The sequence below is a fragment of the Neophocaena asiaeorientalis genome, unplaced genomic scaffold (genome assembly GCF_003031525.2).
Source record: "Neophocaena asiaeorientalis asiaeorientalis breed wild unplaced genomic scaffold, Neophocaena_asiaeorientalis_V1.1 scaffold35, whole genome shotgun sequence".
Taxonomy (NCBI): Eukaryota; Metazoa; Chordata; class Mammalia; order Artiodactyla; family Phocoenidae; genus Neophocaena; species Neophocaena asiaeorientalis.
In genome coordinates, this window is record NW_020172984.1 from 1,225,159 (window position 1) to 1,242,136 (window position 16,978).

The 16,978-nt window shown below is 42.4% G+C and overlaps 1 long non-coding RNA gene across 1 annotated transcript; it reads left to right on the plus strand.

The window, feature by feature from the left end:
- The first annotated feature begins 59 nt into the window (after positions 1-59).
- LOC112397857 (uncharacterized) lies at positions 60-16,462 on the plus strand. Its single transcript, XR_003002883.1, has 3 exons — positions 60-121; positions 13,261-13,347; positions 16,386-16,462. It is a non-coding gene; the product is annotated as an uncharacterized LOC112397857 (long non-coding RNA).
- Positions 16,463-16,978: the final 516 nt, after the last annotated feature.

Genomic DNA, 16,978 nt, shown 5'->3' on the forward strand with positions numbered 1-16,978 from the left:
ATCTGCACCCAGAGCAGTGGAAATAGTTCGTGTCCCCCTCCAGGCGCGGGGACTCGGGAGCCGAGCTCTGGACGCCAGGACGCTGAGGGCAGCCTGATTCCCGTCCCCAGTCAGATCTCAGGTAAATCGGGGGAGTTGGCAGTGCGCTCGGGGGAACAAGCCTGAATCACAAGAGCACGAATCTTCCACCTCCCCTGCCCTCCCAGGAATCGCTCAGGCTTGCTCCTGGGCTGCCGAGTTCCCTCGGGCTCTGGGAGGCTCTGACTGTCAAGTTAAGTCCAAAGAGTGGCGTCCCTCATATCGAAACTTTAAACGAGCCACTAGCACAGGAAGATAAGGACTCCAAGCAATCCTAACGCTCCCCCGACTCTTTATAATCCCTGACAGCAGCATATCTTCTAGAACAGACTATCAATGGTATACAAGAAACACCCACAACAAGGTACAGAAAAAGTAAATGTGGTCAGTGCTTTCCTTTCAGGGACTATGGAGGACTCGTCCCTTCAGTCGTATGCCTAAGAGTGATAATGACCAACTGTTAATTAATCGAGTAGATTTATGGCCTAAATAGTGACTCTAAATTCAGAACCAGGCCCAGCAAAGAAGATATCCAGGTGCAGTCCAGAGATGTCCCGACAGCCAGCTGGATGACCCTCACGTTGACTGGGTTGACTGGGTCAGTGACCTGGATTGTGGTGGTCACAGAGGGATCTGAGTGGGGGGGGAGAGGGCTGTCCTTTGAGCAGCTAGGAGCCTCTCCTGCTGCAAGGGGGCCAGAAGGGGGGACCAGCAAGGAGCCTGGAGGACTGGCACAGGACCACAGGCAGAGTGGGCCCAGCACACCTTGGCTGCCCAGGTCCACGGATTCCTGCCCTGATCCTTGGCTCCTGACCCACGTGTGGTTTTGTGTAGGAAAGGGTGGCTCAGGTGGCCTTTGATGACGCTCTGTGATACAACCTCCTCAAGAACAATGTCCTACCTGCCAACTTTCCTCTTTGAAGCTTGAACGTTATTTCAGAATGAGGGGAATAGGACAAGGTTGGTCTGGGTTCACTTTTCCCTTTTTTAAAGTATATTACAAGGTAATGGATATATGAAAAGAGATGAGAAGAACTTTTAAAAGCAAATGGATTTTACAAGTTAAAATGCAAGGTTGGTACGCTACAGAAAAATAAGTTTAAAATTAGCTAACACTTTACAAGGATAGAAAGGTATGAACCCAGTATTCAATGAAAGTTTCTGACCACCAAGATAGAGTATGGAGTGGGGGTTTGAAGAAAGCAGATCTATTGTATCTAATCCCTGTTAAATCACAGAGTCAGAGTCTGCACATCTCTGCTAAGTTGGGGAGCCGGGAGACTGTGTCACCAGAGACCAGCAGAGCTCAGTCCCCATGGCAGATGCTTCCAGCCATTCTGACCTTGCCTGTCCTCAGGGCTCCAGGTTGAGGTCCACACTCAGCATGAAGCTCAGGGTCAGGTGGATTCCTAGTTCGGTTTGCCCACAGGGAGGCGATGGTGGCCATGCACACACAAAAGTGCGGGCCCTCAATAGTTATATTTTTCACAATATAAAGAAGTTGTCATTCTGAGTTTTACACATCTTGAGCTTGGAAAAGAAACATGACCAGATTCCACTGAGAAAACGACTTTCTTAAACTCACATTAAACAGTCATAATATTTAAAATATGTAGAACAGATATTATTACATTAGCATTCATCCATTCATTTTTTTTTTTTTAAGGCTGGAAAATACAAGGACAGATTTTAAAATATGGAAGAGATTTTAAGTGTTCAAACACTGAGAGGGACTAAGAGGGAGAGGGGTTGAAGGCAGGAGAAAGAGGCAGTGCCTGGTAGGACAAGGAACTGCAGACATAGGGACGGCCCAGAGCACAGGTGGCCCCTTCAGGAGGAAGAGGACAATTCTGCAGGAGGATGAGGAGGGCTGGCCGAGTAGGCTGTCAGACTCAGCCCCCAGGCCCAGGGGTCACACCCGTAGGTGCAGTGGGTGTGAGAAAGGCAGTAGCAAGCAGTGGGGACTTGGGAAACCGGAGAGTGGGCTGAAGGGCGTGATGCAGCCAGTGGTTGCCTCGCTGAAATTCAGCGCCTATGTGGCCACATCTTCTGGATTTACATGTGCTCTCTCTTGACTGTAGCATGTTGATAAGTTCTAATATTTTAGAGAACACTGTGCAGGACATCAAAACATGTTGTGTCCAATATTCAGTTGAGAATTTGGTCTCTAGTCTGACTCTGCACTGCATTCCATCCTTCCAGCTATACTGCTGACATTATGAACTCTCAAAGTAAATTAAAAATTCTGTATAAAATAGCCACAGAATACAAAACAACACACTAAATAAATACCAACAGTAGTATTAAAATGTGTCCTACAATATACTAATTTTTTTAAAGGTTTTCAAAATATTGTCTGGGTAAACTTTGGTAATCCACGATGTAAAGAATATTTTTTAATCTGAATAAAAAATAAAAATCATAATTTATTAGCTTCCGTGATAGTAGAATATAGAAAATAAATTTTCTACATGTCTATAGTATTAAGAATAAATAAATACAAACCAAGCCTTCAAGAATTTAGAAAGCAATTAAATTTAAAATAAATAACATGTGGAATTCTATTTCTACATGTTTCAGTCCTGTTAGGTTTTGTGTTTTTAGGAACATATTTATTTTATTCAGATTATCCAATTTGTTGACATATGGTTGTTTGTAGTATTCTGCTTTGATATTTTTACTTCTGTAGAATCAGTAGTCCTGTCCCATCTTTCATTTCTGATTTTAGTAATTTGCATCTTCTCCCTTTTTTCTTAGTCAGTCTAGCTAAAGGTGTGTCAATTTTGTTAAACATTTCAAAGAAATTTCCTGAACCTTTTCATTGATACTCTCTACTGTTTTTCTATTCCCTTTTTTATTTATCCCTGCCATAATCTTTATTATTTCCTTTCTTCTGCTAGATTTGGGTTTAATTCTTTCCCTAGTTCCTTAATTTATTAAGTTAGGATGTTTATTTGAGATCCTTTTATTTTTAATGTGGGCATTTCTAGCTGTAAATTTCCCCCTTAGCAGTGCTTTTGCTGTGTTCCATTAGTGTTGGCATTCTGTGTTTTCATTTTCACTCATCTCTAAGTATTTTCTAATTTCCCCTGTGATTTCTTATTTGACTCATTATTTAAAATGTTTTGTTTAATTTGCACAAATTTGTGGATTTTCCAGTTTCCTTCTGTTATTGATTTCTAACTTCATCCCATTGTGGTTGAAGTAGATAGTTGATATGATATCTATTTTTTAAATTCCTGATGCTTTGTGTCCCCACATATCTTGGAGATTGTGCCATGTGCACTTGAGAATAATGTATACACTGTTGTTGTTGGGTTGAATGTTCTAATATGTCTGCTGAATCTAGTTCATTTATTATGTTGTTCAGGTCCTCTATTTCCTTACTTTTCTTCTGTCTGGTTGTCCTGTCCATCCTTTATTGAAAGCATGGTGGCATGGTGTTTAAGTCTCCAACTATTATTGTAGAACTAGTTCTCTCTTCAATTCTGTCAGTTTTTGATCAGTTATTAGGTGTGTAAATGTTTATAATTTTTATATCTTCTTGCTTTTATTGAACACTCTGTAATAGATAATGTTCTTATTTCTGTCTTATAACATTTTTTGATTTAAAGTCTATTTTGTCTGATATTAGTATAGCCCTGCTCTCTTTTGGTTACTGTTTGCTTGGAATATCTTTTTCCATCCTTTCACTTTCAACCTATCTAGGCCTTTGATCTAAAGTCTGACCGTTGTAGATATCATGTAGTTCAATCATGTTTTTTTAAGGCATTCTGCTTATCTCTGCCTTTGATTAGAGAGTTTAATTCATTGACATTTAAATAAATTATTGATGAGAGACTTACTTCTATCATTTTGCTATTTGTCCTCTATTTGCCTTAGAGTTTTTTCTCCCTCATTTCCTGCATGACTATCTTTTATGTGTAGTTGATGTTTTGTCATGAAACTTTTCATTTTCCTTCTCATTTTTATTTGTGTATATTCTATAGCTATTTTTCCTTGTAGTTACCATTGGGGATTATATTCAACATCCTATAATTACAACACTCTAATTTGAATATCTACCAGCTTAATTCGAATAGCATTCAAATACTTTGCTCTTATACAGCTCTGTCCCCTCTCTTTGATTATTGATGTCACAAAATTACATCTTTATACATGTGTGTCAAAAAACATAGACTAATAATTATTTTCTAATGGACTAATCTCTTAAATTATATATAAAACAAAAAGAAAGTTATAAAACAAAGTTATAATAGTACTAGCTTTTATCATTACACGTGTATTTACCTTTTCCAGGAGTCTTTTTTTCTTCACATGGCTTCACATAACTCTCTAGTCTCTCTTCATTGCAACCTGAAGGACTCCTTTTAGCATTTCTTGTAGGGGAGGTCTAGTGATAAAAAAACTCTCTCAGCTTTCACTTATCTGGGAATGTCTTAATTTCTACTTAATAGTTGAAGGACAGTTTTGTCAGATATAGGATTCTTGGCTGACAGGTTTTTCTTTCCTTTATCACTTTGAATATGTCAACCCACTGCTTCTGGCTTCCAAGGTTTCTAAGAGAAATCTGATAATAATCTTTTTGGAGAGCTCTTGTATGTGATGAGTTACTTCCTTCTTGTTGCTTTTAAGATCTCTCTTTGTCTTTGTCTTTCAATAGTCTGATTATAATGTGTCTTGGTGTGTATCTCTTTGAATTTATCCTACTTGGAATTCCCTGACTCTTTCTTCTTCCTTCTTGAACCTTCCTTTGAATCCTTCCAGTGAATTTTTCATTTCAGTTATTGTAATTTTCAGTTCTAAAATTTATTTTTGGTTCCTTTTTTATGTTTTCTATATCTTTTTTGATATTTCCATTTTGTGCACTTGTTTTTTTTTTTTTTTTTTACATCTTTATTGGAGTTCAATTGCTTTACAATGTTGTGTTAGTTTCTGCTGTATAACAAAGTGAATCAGCTGTATGTATATATATCCCCATATCCCCTCTCTCTTGCGTCTCCCTCCCACACTCCCTATCCCACCCCTCTAGGTAGTCACAAAGCACTGAGCTTATCTCCTTGTGCTATGCAGCTGCTTCCCACTAGCTATCTATTTTACATTTGGTAGTGTATATATGTCCATGCTACTCTCTCACTTCGTCCCAGCTTACCCTTCCCCCTCCCCGTGTCCTCAAGTCCATTCTCTACGTCTGCGTCTTTATTCCTGTCCTGCCCCTAGGTTCTTCAGAACGATTTTTTTCAGATTTCACATATATGTGTTGGCATATGGTATTTGTTTTCCTCTTTCTGACTTACTTCACTCTGCATGACAGACTCTAGGTTCATCCACCTCACTACAAATAACTCAATTTCGTTTCTTTTTATGGCTGAGTAATATTCCATTGTATATATGTGCCACATCTTCTTTATCCATTCATCTGTCGACAGACACTTAGGTTTCTTCAATGTCCTGGCTATTGTAAATAGTGCCGCAATGCACATTGTGGTACATGACTCTTTTTGAATTACGGTTTTCTCAGGGTATATGCCCAGTAGTAGGATTGCTGGGTCATATGGTAGTTCCACTCATTGTTTTCCTAACTTTGTCCACATCTTTTAGCTCTTCGAGCATCTTTAAGACTGTTGACTTAAAGTCTAGTAAGTCCATCATCTGGTCTTTCTCAGAAATAGTTTCCACTGATTTACCACCCCCCTCCCCTTGGAATGGGCCTTACTTTCCTGTTTCTTGTATGCCTTGTGATTTTTTTAAAAAATGGATATTTGAATCTTATAATGTGGTAACTCTAAAGATCAGATTCTCACCCTTCTCCAGAAGTTGCTGTAGTGTATATATATGTGTATGTGTGTGTGTGTGTGTGTGTGTGTGTGTGTGTGCGCGTTTCAATTGCTATATGGTGTCTTTGTGTCAGGGATCAGTCTGAGATGTACATGTAAGGTCTGTGTGGTGCCTTTCTAAATTCCCCCATATATATGGTTGCTTTTGAATGTCCTAGACCTCAAATATCTGGTTCCCAAAAGGAGAAAAAGTGAAACATGGAGAAGAGAAAAACCATGGCACTGGCCCTTTAAATCTCCTGGCAGCAGCAGGGCCAGTTGGTGAGTCCAGGTAGCCAGGAGGGAAAAAGACAAGACACAGCAGGTGTTGGCCAGCCTTTACCTGGCAATCAGACATATCTGGGGCTGGGACCAGGCCAGCTGCTGCAGCTGAGAGCAGTAAGGGGCCCAGCTGGCCATGAGGCCTCCATACCAGGCTGGCAGGGCAGTGGAGAGCAACCTCAGGGTTAGGTATAGCAGGTGAGAGGTATAGTTGAGCTCTTCAAAGCAGAAGTAATCACAGGATTTGCCCCAACTCCCCTCTTAAGTTGGGGACCCATTTACTGGGCAAGGGTACTACCCTTCAGTGACCCTGACAGCAGAAGAGAACAGCCAACTGGGGCAAGTGCAAGGAAACTTACTGAAGAGAAGTGGGCAGCTGAGGCCTTAAAGGACGCCTGGAACTCTCCAGGGCTCCGGGGTCAGTTCTGCCCTGGGCTGGAAGGAGCAGCTGGCTTTCTGTAGGCAGAGATTCTCCTTTAGGCCCTGAGTGTGGGGAAGGAGAAGAGCCTGACTCAAGGTCTGGAATCCATCAGAGCACAGGCACTGAACACACAGACTGCCCAGGGAGGCCCGTGACAGCTGTGCTCTGTGGGGTTAATATGACAAAGAAGACAGCATCTGTGAACTAAATCTCAGCTTTTCTTCCAACTTCTTTGCAACAAAAAGGGGAAACTGAGGCACGCTGAGGTTAAGCAACTCTCTCATGCTCACATAGCTAGGAAAGGCTGGAACGCAGCCTGGCCCTGGCTCTCCCGAAGGTCTATGCTCTTTCTGCTGCACTCCCCTCACTGCCACCCAACCACCCCTGTCCCTCAGGAGGCCCCGTCATTCACTCTGTCTCTACAATATTCTTCTGTTTCAGAAGGAGGCCCACAGCTTCCCTAAGGTGCAAACTCAGGAGGCACCCCAGAAGAACAAAGGAGCTCAGAAGGTGCCTGTGTAACTTGCAGGAGATGCTGAATGACTCAGCAAAACTGGATAAAGCTTGATGAGGGAGGTGCCGGGCCAGGCTCTAATTACTCCTCTTAGAGGAGAGAGTATTTAAAATTCCTTAGCCTGGTTTTGGGACCCTCTCGAATTTCCTAACTTGCTCCTGTAACTTTGTCTCCTGGTCTCTGAGACAGGATGGTGGCCCTCAGGTGCGTAACATGAGCAGGGGATTCAGGGATTAATAATTCCCTCAGAACCTGGAGAGATTAATGTGACCTCATCTTCTAACACTAAAACCTTCACGCTACTTCCTCCCACACTGACCTTGATGGAGTGAACAATCCTCCCGTCTTCGTGTCTTTGGCTGTCCTCCACCCACCTTCCAAGAAGCACCTTCTGGCTTGGAAGAAAGGACCTAAACATCCACTGGGCTCCCATCTACAGAGACTGACTCGGAGGACATGTCCCCCTGGTCTTCTCTGCTCCCTTGTCCCTAAGGGCCATGGTTGACAGAACGGATGCTTCCACTGGCCTTAGCTGCAGCTGGAGCACAGAACTCCTCCTGGACCGCCCTTCAAGGGGCTGCCAGGGTGGCTCCATCCACTCCTGCCTGCCTGGCCTGCCAGGTGCTCTGAGACCTGGGAAATGCAGAGCCTCTAGCTGGAAACATCTGGGGAAGAAGTGAAATCTGTTTCTACCTCTCAGCCCTGGGGATCTGAAAAACCAAGCTCTCGAAGCTCTTAGAAGCCAAATGAGTGGGCGGAAACAAGAGCTGGGTTGGTGGTGGGGAGAAGGTTCTCTAAAATCTAAAAGGATTTAGGTGAAGGAGCTGTATTCCAGAGAAATGCCCTGGTGAACTGAACTGATCCAGGCAGGCTTTGATCTATAAATACGTTGTTATCCTCTTGCTTTTACCTTTCTTAGAAGTCCCAACTCTGTTAGTCACTCATTCAACAAACATTTCGTTACCTCTATGTGCTGGGCTCCATGTACGACTCTGAGAAGGCAAAGAAACAATCCCTACCCTCAGGAAGCCTATGGTTTAGAACTGAGCTGTGCCACGTGGGATCCACCAGCCACATGTGGCCACAGAGAACCTGAAGTGTGGCCAGTGCAGCTGAGAAACTCAAATCTTCATTTTATTTCATTTTAATTAGCTTAAGTTCTTAAACTGATACTCAATTCAGTCATTGAAATCTTTTAGGTATATTTGGGATGATTTGGGTATGTAAATCAATTTTTTCAACTGTAAATGTTTTGAAATCTAGATACAGGTTAAAGTATTTCTAGTGAAAACTTAGGATCTGAATTGAGACGTGCTCTAAGTATAAAGTATACATCAGATTTCAAAGACTTAGTAGGGACAGAAAATCTTGTAAAATATCTCATTAATCATTTTAAGTTGATTTACATGTTGAAATTATAATTTTTGGATATATTGGGTTAAATAAAACATACTATTAAAGTTACTTTTTAATGCGGCTATTAGAACAATTAAAAGTAAACAGGTGGCTAGCATTACACTAGTCTTCCTCGACTTTGGAGAGATTATGTCCCCATAAACTCACTGTAAGTTGAAAATGCATTTAATACACCTAGCCTACCTTAAATATTCTCAGAGCAGTGACATTAGCCTACAGTTGGGCAAAATCATCTAACACAAAACCCATTTTATAATTGTGTTGACTACCTCATGTAATGCACTGAATACTGTACTGAAAGTGGAACACAGAATGGTTGTCTGGCACCGAATGGTGGTAGTGCATCTGTTGTTCACCCCCGGAGACCGCGTGTCTGGCTGAGAGCCGCTGACTGGCCGCGCAGCCCAGTATCAGGAGAGAGTGTCATACCTCGTATCACTAGCCCGAGAAGAGAGCAAAATTCAATATTCGAAGCAGGTTTCCACTGGCTGAGTAGGGGTTTCGCACCATCGTAAAGTCAAACCATCGTTAAGTTAGGGACCGTCTGTATTTCCACTGGATGGCGCTGGTGGAGAGTATGAGGAAATCCACAAAGAAGGGCCACCCGGCGTGGCAGCGTCCGGAGGACAGTCTGAACATGGGAGAGAATGGTCAGGAAAGTCTGAGGGAGCCAAGTATGAGCGGCACCTTGGAAGGTGCACTCAGATGTGGGTGTCACCATTCTGAGCAGAGGGAGGACACAGAAACAGGATGCAATGGGCACTTTCCAGGAACTGCAGGGGCGTGGGAGGAGGCACGTCTCTTCAGCTCTCTTCAGCTCACCACCACCCCCTGGCGGCCACAGCCCATGGTCAAGGAGACAGCTGAGGACAGCAAAGACAACGGCAGGTGCTGGGCTGGGGGAGGGGGAGCTGCCTCTCTTCCCTCCACACTTAGGCCTCCCTCGATTTGAGGGTATGTTTGTGCTGCTTTCTTTGGGCTGCAGAATAGAGAGACTACTGGGTCCTGAAGTCCATCCATACATTTCAACATGCACTTAACGATGTGAGCTAGACCCTATATCTAAAGGTAGTTCAGGGATCCCGGCTTGAGTTAAAGAAAATCCAAAACCTTGCCGTAGCATGGCGATGTCCTTTCTTACTGTTGATGACGGGGGCGGGGGGCGGCAGGGAGTCATGGTGAATTCGACTTCTCAGATGTGGCGTTTGAAATGAGCACTGAAAAGTCCTCTGGTGCGAGCCTTCGAGGAACTGCCGGCAAGCTGAGCTAAAGCGCTCTCGGAGGCTGCCTGGGGAGGGCATCCCTCAGAACCGCAGCAGCCTCACAGGAGAGGCTGAAACAAAGCCAAGTGGGAAGGCCGAGGTGTTGTGGAGACTCCCAGAAATGACGGAGATGGGGAGGGAGCAGGCCTCCTAAAATGCAGGTACTTGGAGTCGCAGCAACCCCATTTTAATTCTGGACTATTGGGTCCTGGGAAAATATGGATCACATTCTTTATGGAGCATAAAAAGAAGAGATGGGGAGAAGTACCCATTTTATTGATTCTAAGATGCCCTTATTTCTTCCACATTCTAACATCTCTAAAATCAGGATGTCCTTGTACACACTGCTATATTTAAAAAGGATAACCAACAAGGACCTACTGTATAGCATAGGGAACTCTGCTCAATGTTATGTGGCAGCCTGGATGGGAGGGGAGTCTGGGAGAGAACGGATACATGTATATGGATGTCTGAGCCACTTTGCTGTGCACCTGAAACTATCACATTGTTAATTGGCTATACTCCAGTATAAAATAAAAAGTTTAAAAAAATAAGAAGATAGGAGCTTCCCTGGTGGCGCAGTGGTTGAGAGTCCGCCTGCCGATGCAAGGGACACGGGTTCGTGCCCCGGTCTGGGAAGATCCCACATGCCGCGGGGTGGCTGCGCCTGTGAGCCATGGCCGCTGAGCCTTCACGTCCGGAGACTGTGCTCCACATTGGGAGAGGCCACAGCAGTGAGAGGTCCGCGTACCGCAAAAAAAAAAAAAAAAGAAGAAGATAAAATCAGGATGCCTTACAGTCAACAGCGCTTTGTTGTTTACATTGTAGGGTTTCTAAAACTTCTTACTTGTCCATAAAATAAAAATGCACCTCACAATTGATGAAATAGAGTCTGTATGCTTTTTTCCTCCACTCTGACATTTTTTGGGTTACAGTCCGTTTCTCAGAGCAGACTTGTATATACCATTAATATTTTGTTATGCAAGTGTGTGCAGGGCCTAAAAGAATACTCCAGCGCACCTATGGAACGACACTGGTTCCTTTAGTGGACCAAATGGCCAAGGGCCACTGTGATGTGGGGAACACCCACCCAAGCTAGTGACAGTGGGCTGTGTCACAGAATTTTAGGATATGGGCCATCAGTGAGGCATCTCTATCTCGTTCCTCGCCCACACTGAGTGGCTAGTTGGTTAATTGGTGCCTTCAGGCTGAATGAAGGAGATTTTCTTCACCTAGAAAATAAGGATTATTATACCCATCCTATCTCATAAGGTGGCTATGCAAATCAAGTGACAGTGATCTGCAAACTCTAAAGTGTTATACCCAATATAAGCAAAGAAAGTTGTCATTTAAGAGGATTCAACTAAGAATGAGAAGATGGAAATTATACCAGAGAGACACAGGCAATCCCTTGTCCTCTAATCCAGGCACATGCCCTGGTTGTGTTGCTTAACTTTTATTAAAACAAAAAATAAAAATCAGGCTTTCCTCAACTCTGCTGACTTCAAAGCAATAATTCTCAACCTTGTCTGCACAAGAATCACCTGAAGAACTTTTAAAACAATACTGGGCCCCGTCACAGAGCAATGAAGTACGAATCCCCGAATGTGGTAGCATCTGTAGTTTTAAAAGCTCCCTGGGTGATTCTCTTGTGGACCAGGGTTGAATAGTTGCTTCACAGAATATTCTGTCTTCTTATCAGAAACACGGAATATCCACACTCCAGGATTTGGTCAGAAGACCTCAGTCTGAACTCTGCCACTTGGTAATTATCAAATGCTCTGCCGCAAGAAATAATATTCTTTATATTATTTCTGCAGTTCATTCATTCCTTTAGATACTTTAGGTTGTAACACTCGATTAAGACAGACTTTCAGAAAGTGAGTCTTCAGACCACCTTTTTTTTCTAATTGAGGTAAAATACACATAACATAAAATTCACCATCTTAACCTTGACCACACTTCAGGGGCCACTCATAAAACGTCTTTAACAGAACAGAGCTTTGGCATTTTGACTTCTGCCTGCTGTTACGCGAGAGCCTAGGGAAAGTCCCCTTTATGGGACCGGAGACCCTCTGACATCACCATGAAACAGGTGCTCCTGCTGTGACCTGCAGCTATGGGTTACTGTGACACTGCCGCTCGTGGCAGGGAGCCCCGTGATGCCCTACACGGTGTGATCGCGAGAGGCCATGTACAGCCTGGCCAGGAGGGGAAGACAGTCTTCAGCTCAGTGGATCCTAAACCAGTTCTTTAGAAGGATGTTGCAAGAAATAGCCTCCTGAAACCTGTCGTTGAATTTTCCCTTGTGAATAACGTGGATAGTGTTCACTATAACAGGGTCCTGCAGGAAACATTCCTCTAAGGGATCATTACCAGAACAGGGGCGATTTCCCCAAGCCACTTGTTCATTTTCAAAATTGTATAGGTACAGAATTGCATAACAAATTGTACTTCACTCCTTGCCTTTACTTCTAGGAAATTTACCGCCAAATTTTGTCATTTGGAAAGAACTCAAGGTCTCACAATGTTCGTTCTGTGTTAATCTGGCCTCTGACTCAGCGCTATTTCTCTTCCTTTTATGGTACTTTTTTCCCAATTACCTTGCTTTTTAAAACTTTGTATGTCTTTTTATGTCTCTTGAAATGCCTCTTGCAAAAAGGGAGAGACCAGAGTGGGCAAGGGAGAGACATGGGCACCTGAGAAGTACAACTGTTATAAAAGAAAGCAACACTGAACAACATACATCGCCAGACACAGAACTGTTTTGCTATATGGGCCAAGAATTTTAAATGGTGGGCACTGTCGCTGCCCTCCAGCCAGAGGCCACCAGGAACACAGCTGCGGTGGCCAGGCGGGTTTATTGATCTTTGCAGCCAGGGAGAACACTCAGGGACCCACAGAGTGTCTCAGGAAGAGTGTTAGAAAGACTCTATCAGGGCGTTTGGGTTCTGGTTGGCTAATCTGGGAGAAGTCCAAGGAAGCAGGGCCTACATCTAGATTTAATGCTGTCAGAAATTTGCAGGGGATGGGGAATGGGGGCGGCGATTCTGTGATTGGGTATTTTGTGGGTAACACAGTGACCTTGTTTTTGTCTGTGATTAGGTAAAATGATGGAGTGATCTTGTTTTGTTTCATTTTATCATGATCTCAGAGTAACTGTGAGGTTTTTACTCTGTGGGATTATTGGTCGAAGAAGATCCTGCTGTCAGCATCAGAGCAGCTTGCAATAACTTTGAGGTCTTGCTCTGAATGTCAGATCAGTTCCGGACGCCAGGGACTGCTTTCTTTCTTTCTCAGCGCCACCCCCAGCCCCAGTCTTTGGGCCAAGGACAGACAAAGTCAGACCACAGGACATTAATTCAGGAAATACAGATTTCCTCCAGAGATTTTGCTAAGAGCAGAAGACTGTGCATTGAGTGTAGTCTGCAGTTAAACTGAAGTTAATCTTTTCCTCTCCTTCTGTTGCAGGATGAATGGTTGAACTATCTGATGTGACAATGGCGGTACAGTCATATTTAAGACTCAGGACATGGGGACTTCCCTAGGGGTACAGCGGTAAGGAATCTGCCTTGCAATGCAGAGGACACAGTTTCGATCCCTGGTCAGGGAACTAAGATCCCACATGCCGCGGGGCAACTAAGCCCGTGTGCCACAACTACTGAGCTTGCACGCCTCAACTAGAGCCCGTGTGCCGCAAACTACAGAGCCTACGCGCTCTGGAACCCACACGCCACAACTAGAGAGAAGCCCGCGTGCCACAGCGAAGAGCCTATGGGCCTCAACTAAGACCCGACGCAGCCAAAAATAAATATAATTAATAAAATAAATAAATAACACATCTAAATCTTTTTTAAAAAGACTCAGGACATGATACATTAGCCAGCTGTCAAATAGGCAATTATCAGAAACAAAATGACTTTCAATCCTTGTAATACATCTCCAAACCAAAAGGTAAAGTACTACTTTCCTTTTCAGGAAAACAAAGTAATTAAATTATCTTCTTAAATAGAATCGATGCTATTAGTTGTTTAATTGACGTAAGTTGATAAATTGATATCAGAATGTTAATCTTTTTTTTTTTTTTTTTTTGGCTGGGTGGCATGCAGGATCTTAGTTCCCTGACCAGGTATCAAACCCACACCCCCTGCAGTAGAAGCGTGCAGTCTTAACCACTGGACCACCAGGGAAGTCCCAATATCAGAGTATTAATCTTGATCTGAAGTCTTGAGCAGAAGCTGTCCACTTCTGAAGTCAGCAACTTCTGGAAGATTCCTAAGAATCTCAGTTTAAGATTTCCAGTGGAGGGCTTCCCTGGTGACGCAGTGGTTGAGAGTCCGCCTGCCGATGCAGGGGACACGGGTTCGTGCCCCGGTCTGGGAAGATCCCACGTGCCGCGAAGCTGCTGGGCCCGTGAGCCATGGCCGCTGAGCCTGTGCATCCGGAGCCTGTGCTCCGCAATGGGAGATGCCACAACAGCGAGAGGCCCACGTACCGCAAAAAAAAAAAAAGATTTCCAGTGGAATGGACATCCAGTAGTCAGAAGGAAGTGTTTATCTTTTGAGGTGGGAAATATTAACCTAAGGATCAATACTTTGGAGTTTTGTTGGTCTGTTTTTAACTGTACCTTAATAGGTCATTTTTATCTAAGTTCAAGGGCAGTTTATCTCAGGTATCTTTTCCAGAACACTTAATCTCCTGTTGCAAATGGTAAGTGAGTGGTTTGGAAATGTAGCTTGTAACCATTGATGATAAAGCTGGAGGTACTGTATGTGTTCCTTGTAGTACTTGATCATATTTCATTGCAGTAGGATAGAATTTAGATTGAGGGTGAAATTTTTAAAGGCATGGACCAGAAATTTATTAATTCATAAGGAGATAAACTGTGAGTCCCAGAAGGGGTTGATCTTATACACCTTAAAGCCAATGGCAATATTTTAGGCCATGGAAGTTTAAGGGAACTTATTAATTTCAGTATTTAGAATTCCTTTAGTTCTATTTTTCTTAAGGACTGTGGGTGATAAAAACAGTAAGATTTGGAGTTAAAAGGCAAACATTATAGATTTCCTTAATAATGGTACCAGTAAAATGAGTGTCTGTCATTATTAGAGAGATAAGTGGAAATTCCCCAGGCCAGAAAACAAAATCAAGCAAAAAAAGCTTTTTTTTTTTTTTTTTTTTTACAATTAGAGCCAAAGCTCTCTGGCAAGGGAAAGCTTTAACCTACTCTGAGAAGAAACCAGAAAATAACCAGAACATAGTATTTATAATCCATTGCAAGAGACATTTGTATAAAGTCCATTTGGAGGATTGGAATTTGGTCCTTGTCCGTATCCTACTTTTACAATTTACCAAGAACACATCGTTGGCAGTAGGATGTGTTTTAAAAACATCTTTGTCAATATCTTTAAAGTTACCCCACCACTGTTTGTTTAGTATTGTCAGTGTATCTGCTCCTATAAGTAATATCATGAAGCATTTTTGCTAAGCTCCAATTTAAATTATTTGATGTTATGAATCAGCCATTGTGAGAGCACCAAAAGTTATCCTTATGCAACTTTCCCCACTTCTGAATTTTTCCAGTTTCCATTTTTCCAAGTTAGGGATTTGTCTCTGACAGTTAAGAATCGCCTCTTTGAATTCCTCCAAGGCCTCTCTTTTCTTTACAATTACAGGAGCAATTGTCTTGGTTACCACTGCTTATGTAGCAGAATGGTCAGCTAAAAGCATTACCAGGAGGTGGTGGGTCTTGGTGCTTTGAATGAAGTTCTACTTTTATTATAGCTATTTCTTTAGGTAACAGCAAATCAGCTAAAAGGTTTTTCGTGACTTGTCCAATTTTTATATGTTTTGTCAAAATTAGAAAACTCTTCACGTCTAAAGAATTCCAAATTTGCAGACTACCCCAAAAGCACATCTACTATTAGTATACATGCTTGTTCTTTTACTTTTTAACCAGCTGGCAGCCCAAGGTGAGGGCAAGTATTTTAGCCTTTGGAGCTGATTTAATTTCTGGACTGGTCTATATTTTAAGGGTGAATTTAGATCTGTGATAGCATTTTAAAATACAAACAAAATTAGGTAAGGGCTAACCAAGAGAATTTCCAACAAAATGATTTAAGAGTATGAGAAAAGCACTGAAAGTTATGAGTATCATTTGGTTAAAAAAATAAAAGGAACCTCTGCTAATCTGGGCATAAAATAATTTAGTCATTTTACATGAAAGGTCGAATTCTAATTTTACTCCTTTGGTACATTATTTTTGTAACAGATTGTAGTAAAGGATCTATTAATATTCCTTTATTTGTATGTATTTAGGCATATGTAGATATATAAATATAAAATAGATAATTTAAAGCTTTTAAATATAGCTTTAAAATATAATTAACTTCTCCGTATATTAACTAAAACAATATGTGTCATATTAAATTTATCATTTGAATAAATTGTAATAATTTTTCTAAATAAACAGAAAATCACCTCTTATTCTGTATATATACCTATATCTCTCTGCAATTACTATATCTAGGACAATTAACTAACTACACTAATTATTATCTTTAATTAGAGTAACCAATATTTTTTCTTGTTTTTAGACACAAGAGAAACTCAGAGGAAAGAAAGTTTAGAAGCCATCCAGCTGTTTGTCTGTTTGTTTTTTTGCGGTACGAGGGCCTCTCACTGTTGTGGCCTCTCCCGTTGCGGAGCACAGGCTCCGGACGCGCAGGCCCAGCGGCCATGGCTCACGGGCCCAGCCGCTCCGCGGCATGTGGGATCTTCCCGGGCCGGGGCACGAACCCGCGTCCCCTGCATCGGCAGGTGGACTCTCAACCACTGCGCCACCAGGGAAGCCCTTCATCCAGCTTTTTTTTATGAGCATTTATTTCACAGCATGTAAACATTTTGAGGTGGCCAAAACAAATATACATGCATTAGCATCCATATTCTGTTACTTTACTGGCATTTTAAGAAATAAGAACAAATTAAAATTATGTTTAGTAACCCGTGTTTTTGTATCTTTCCCCTCCTCTTAGAAACCACCTTAGTTCTGTCTGCCTGGATGCAGGAGCTCTTGTCCGACTCCAGCTGGGTGATGCTTGGTCTTTGACCAAGTCCCAGAGGTGCAGGTCACACTGAATGTTTTTATGGATGGTCACACTATAGTTCTCATGTTGGCTTTTCCATCTGA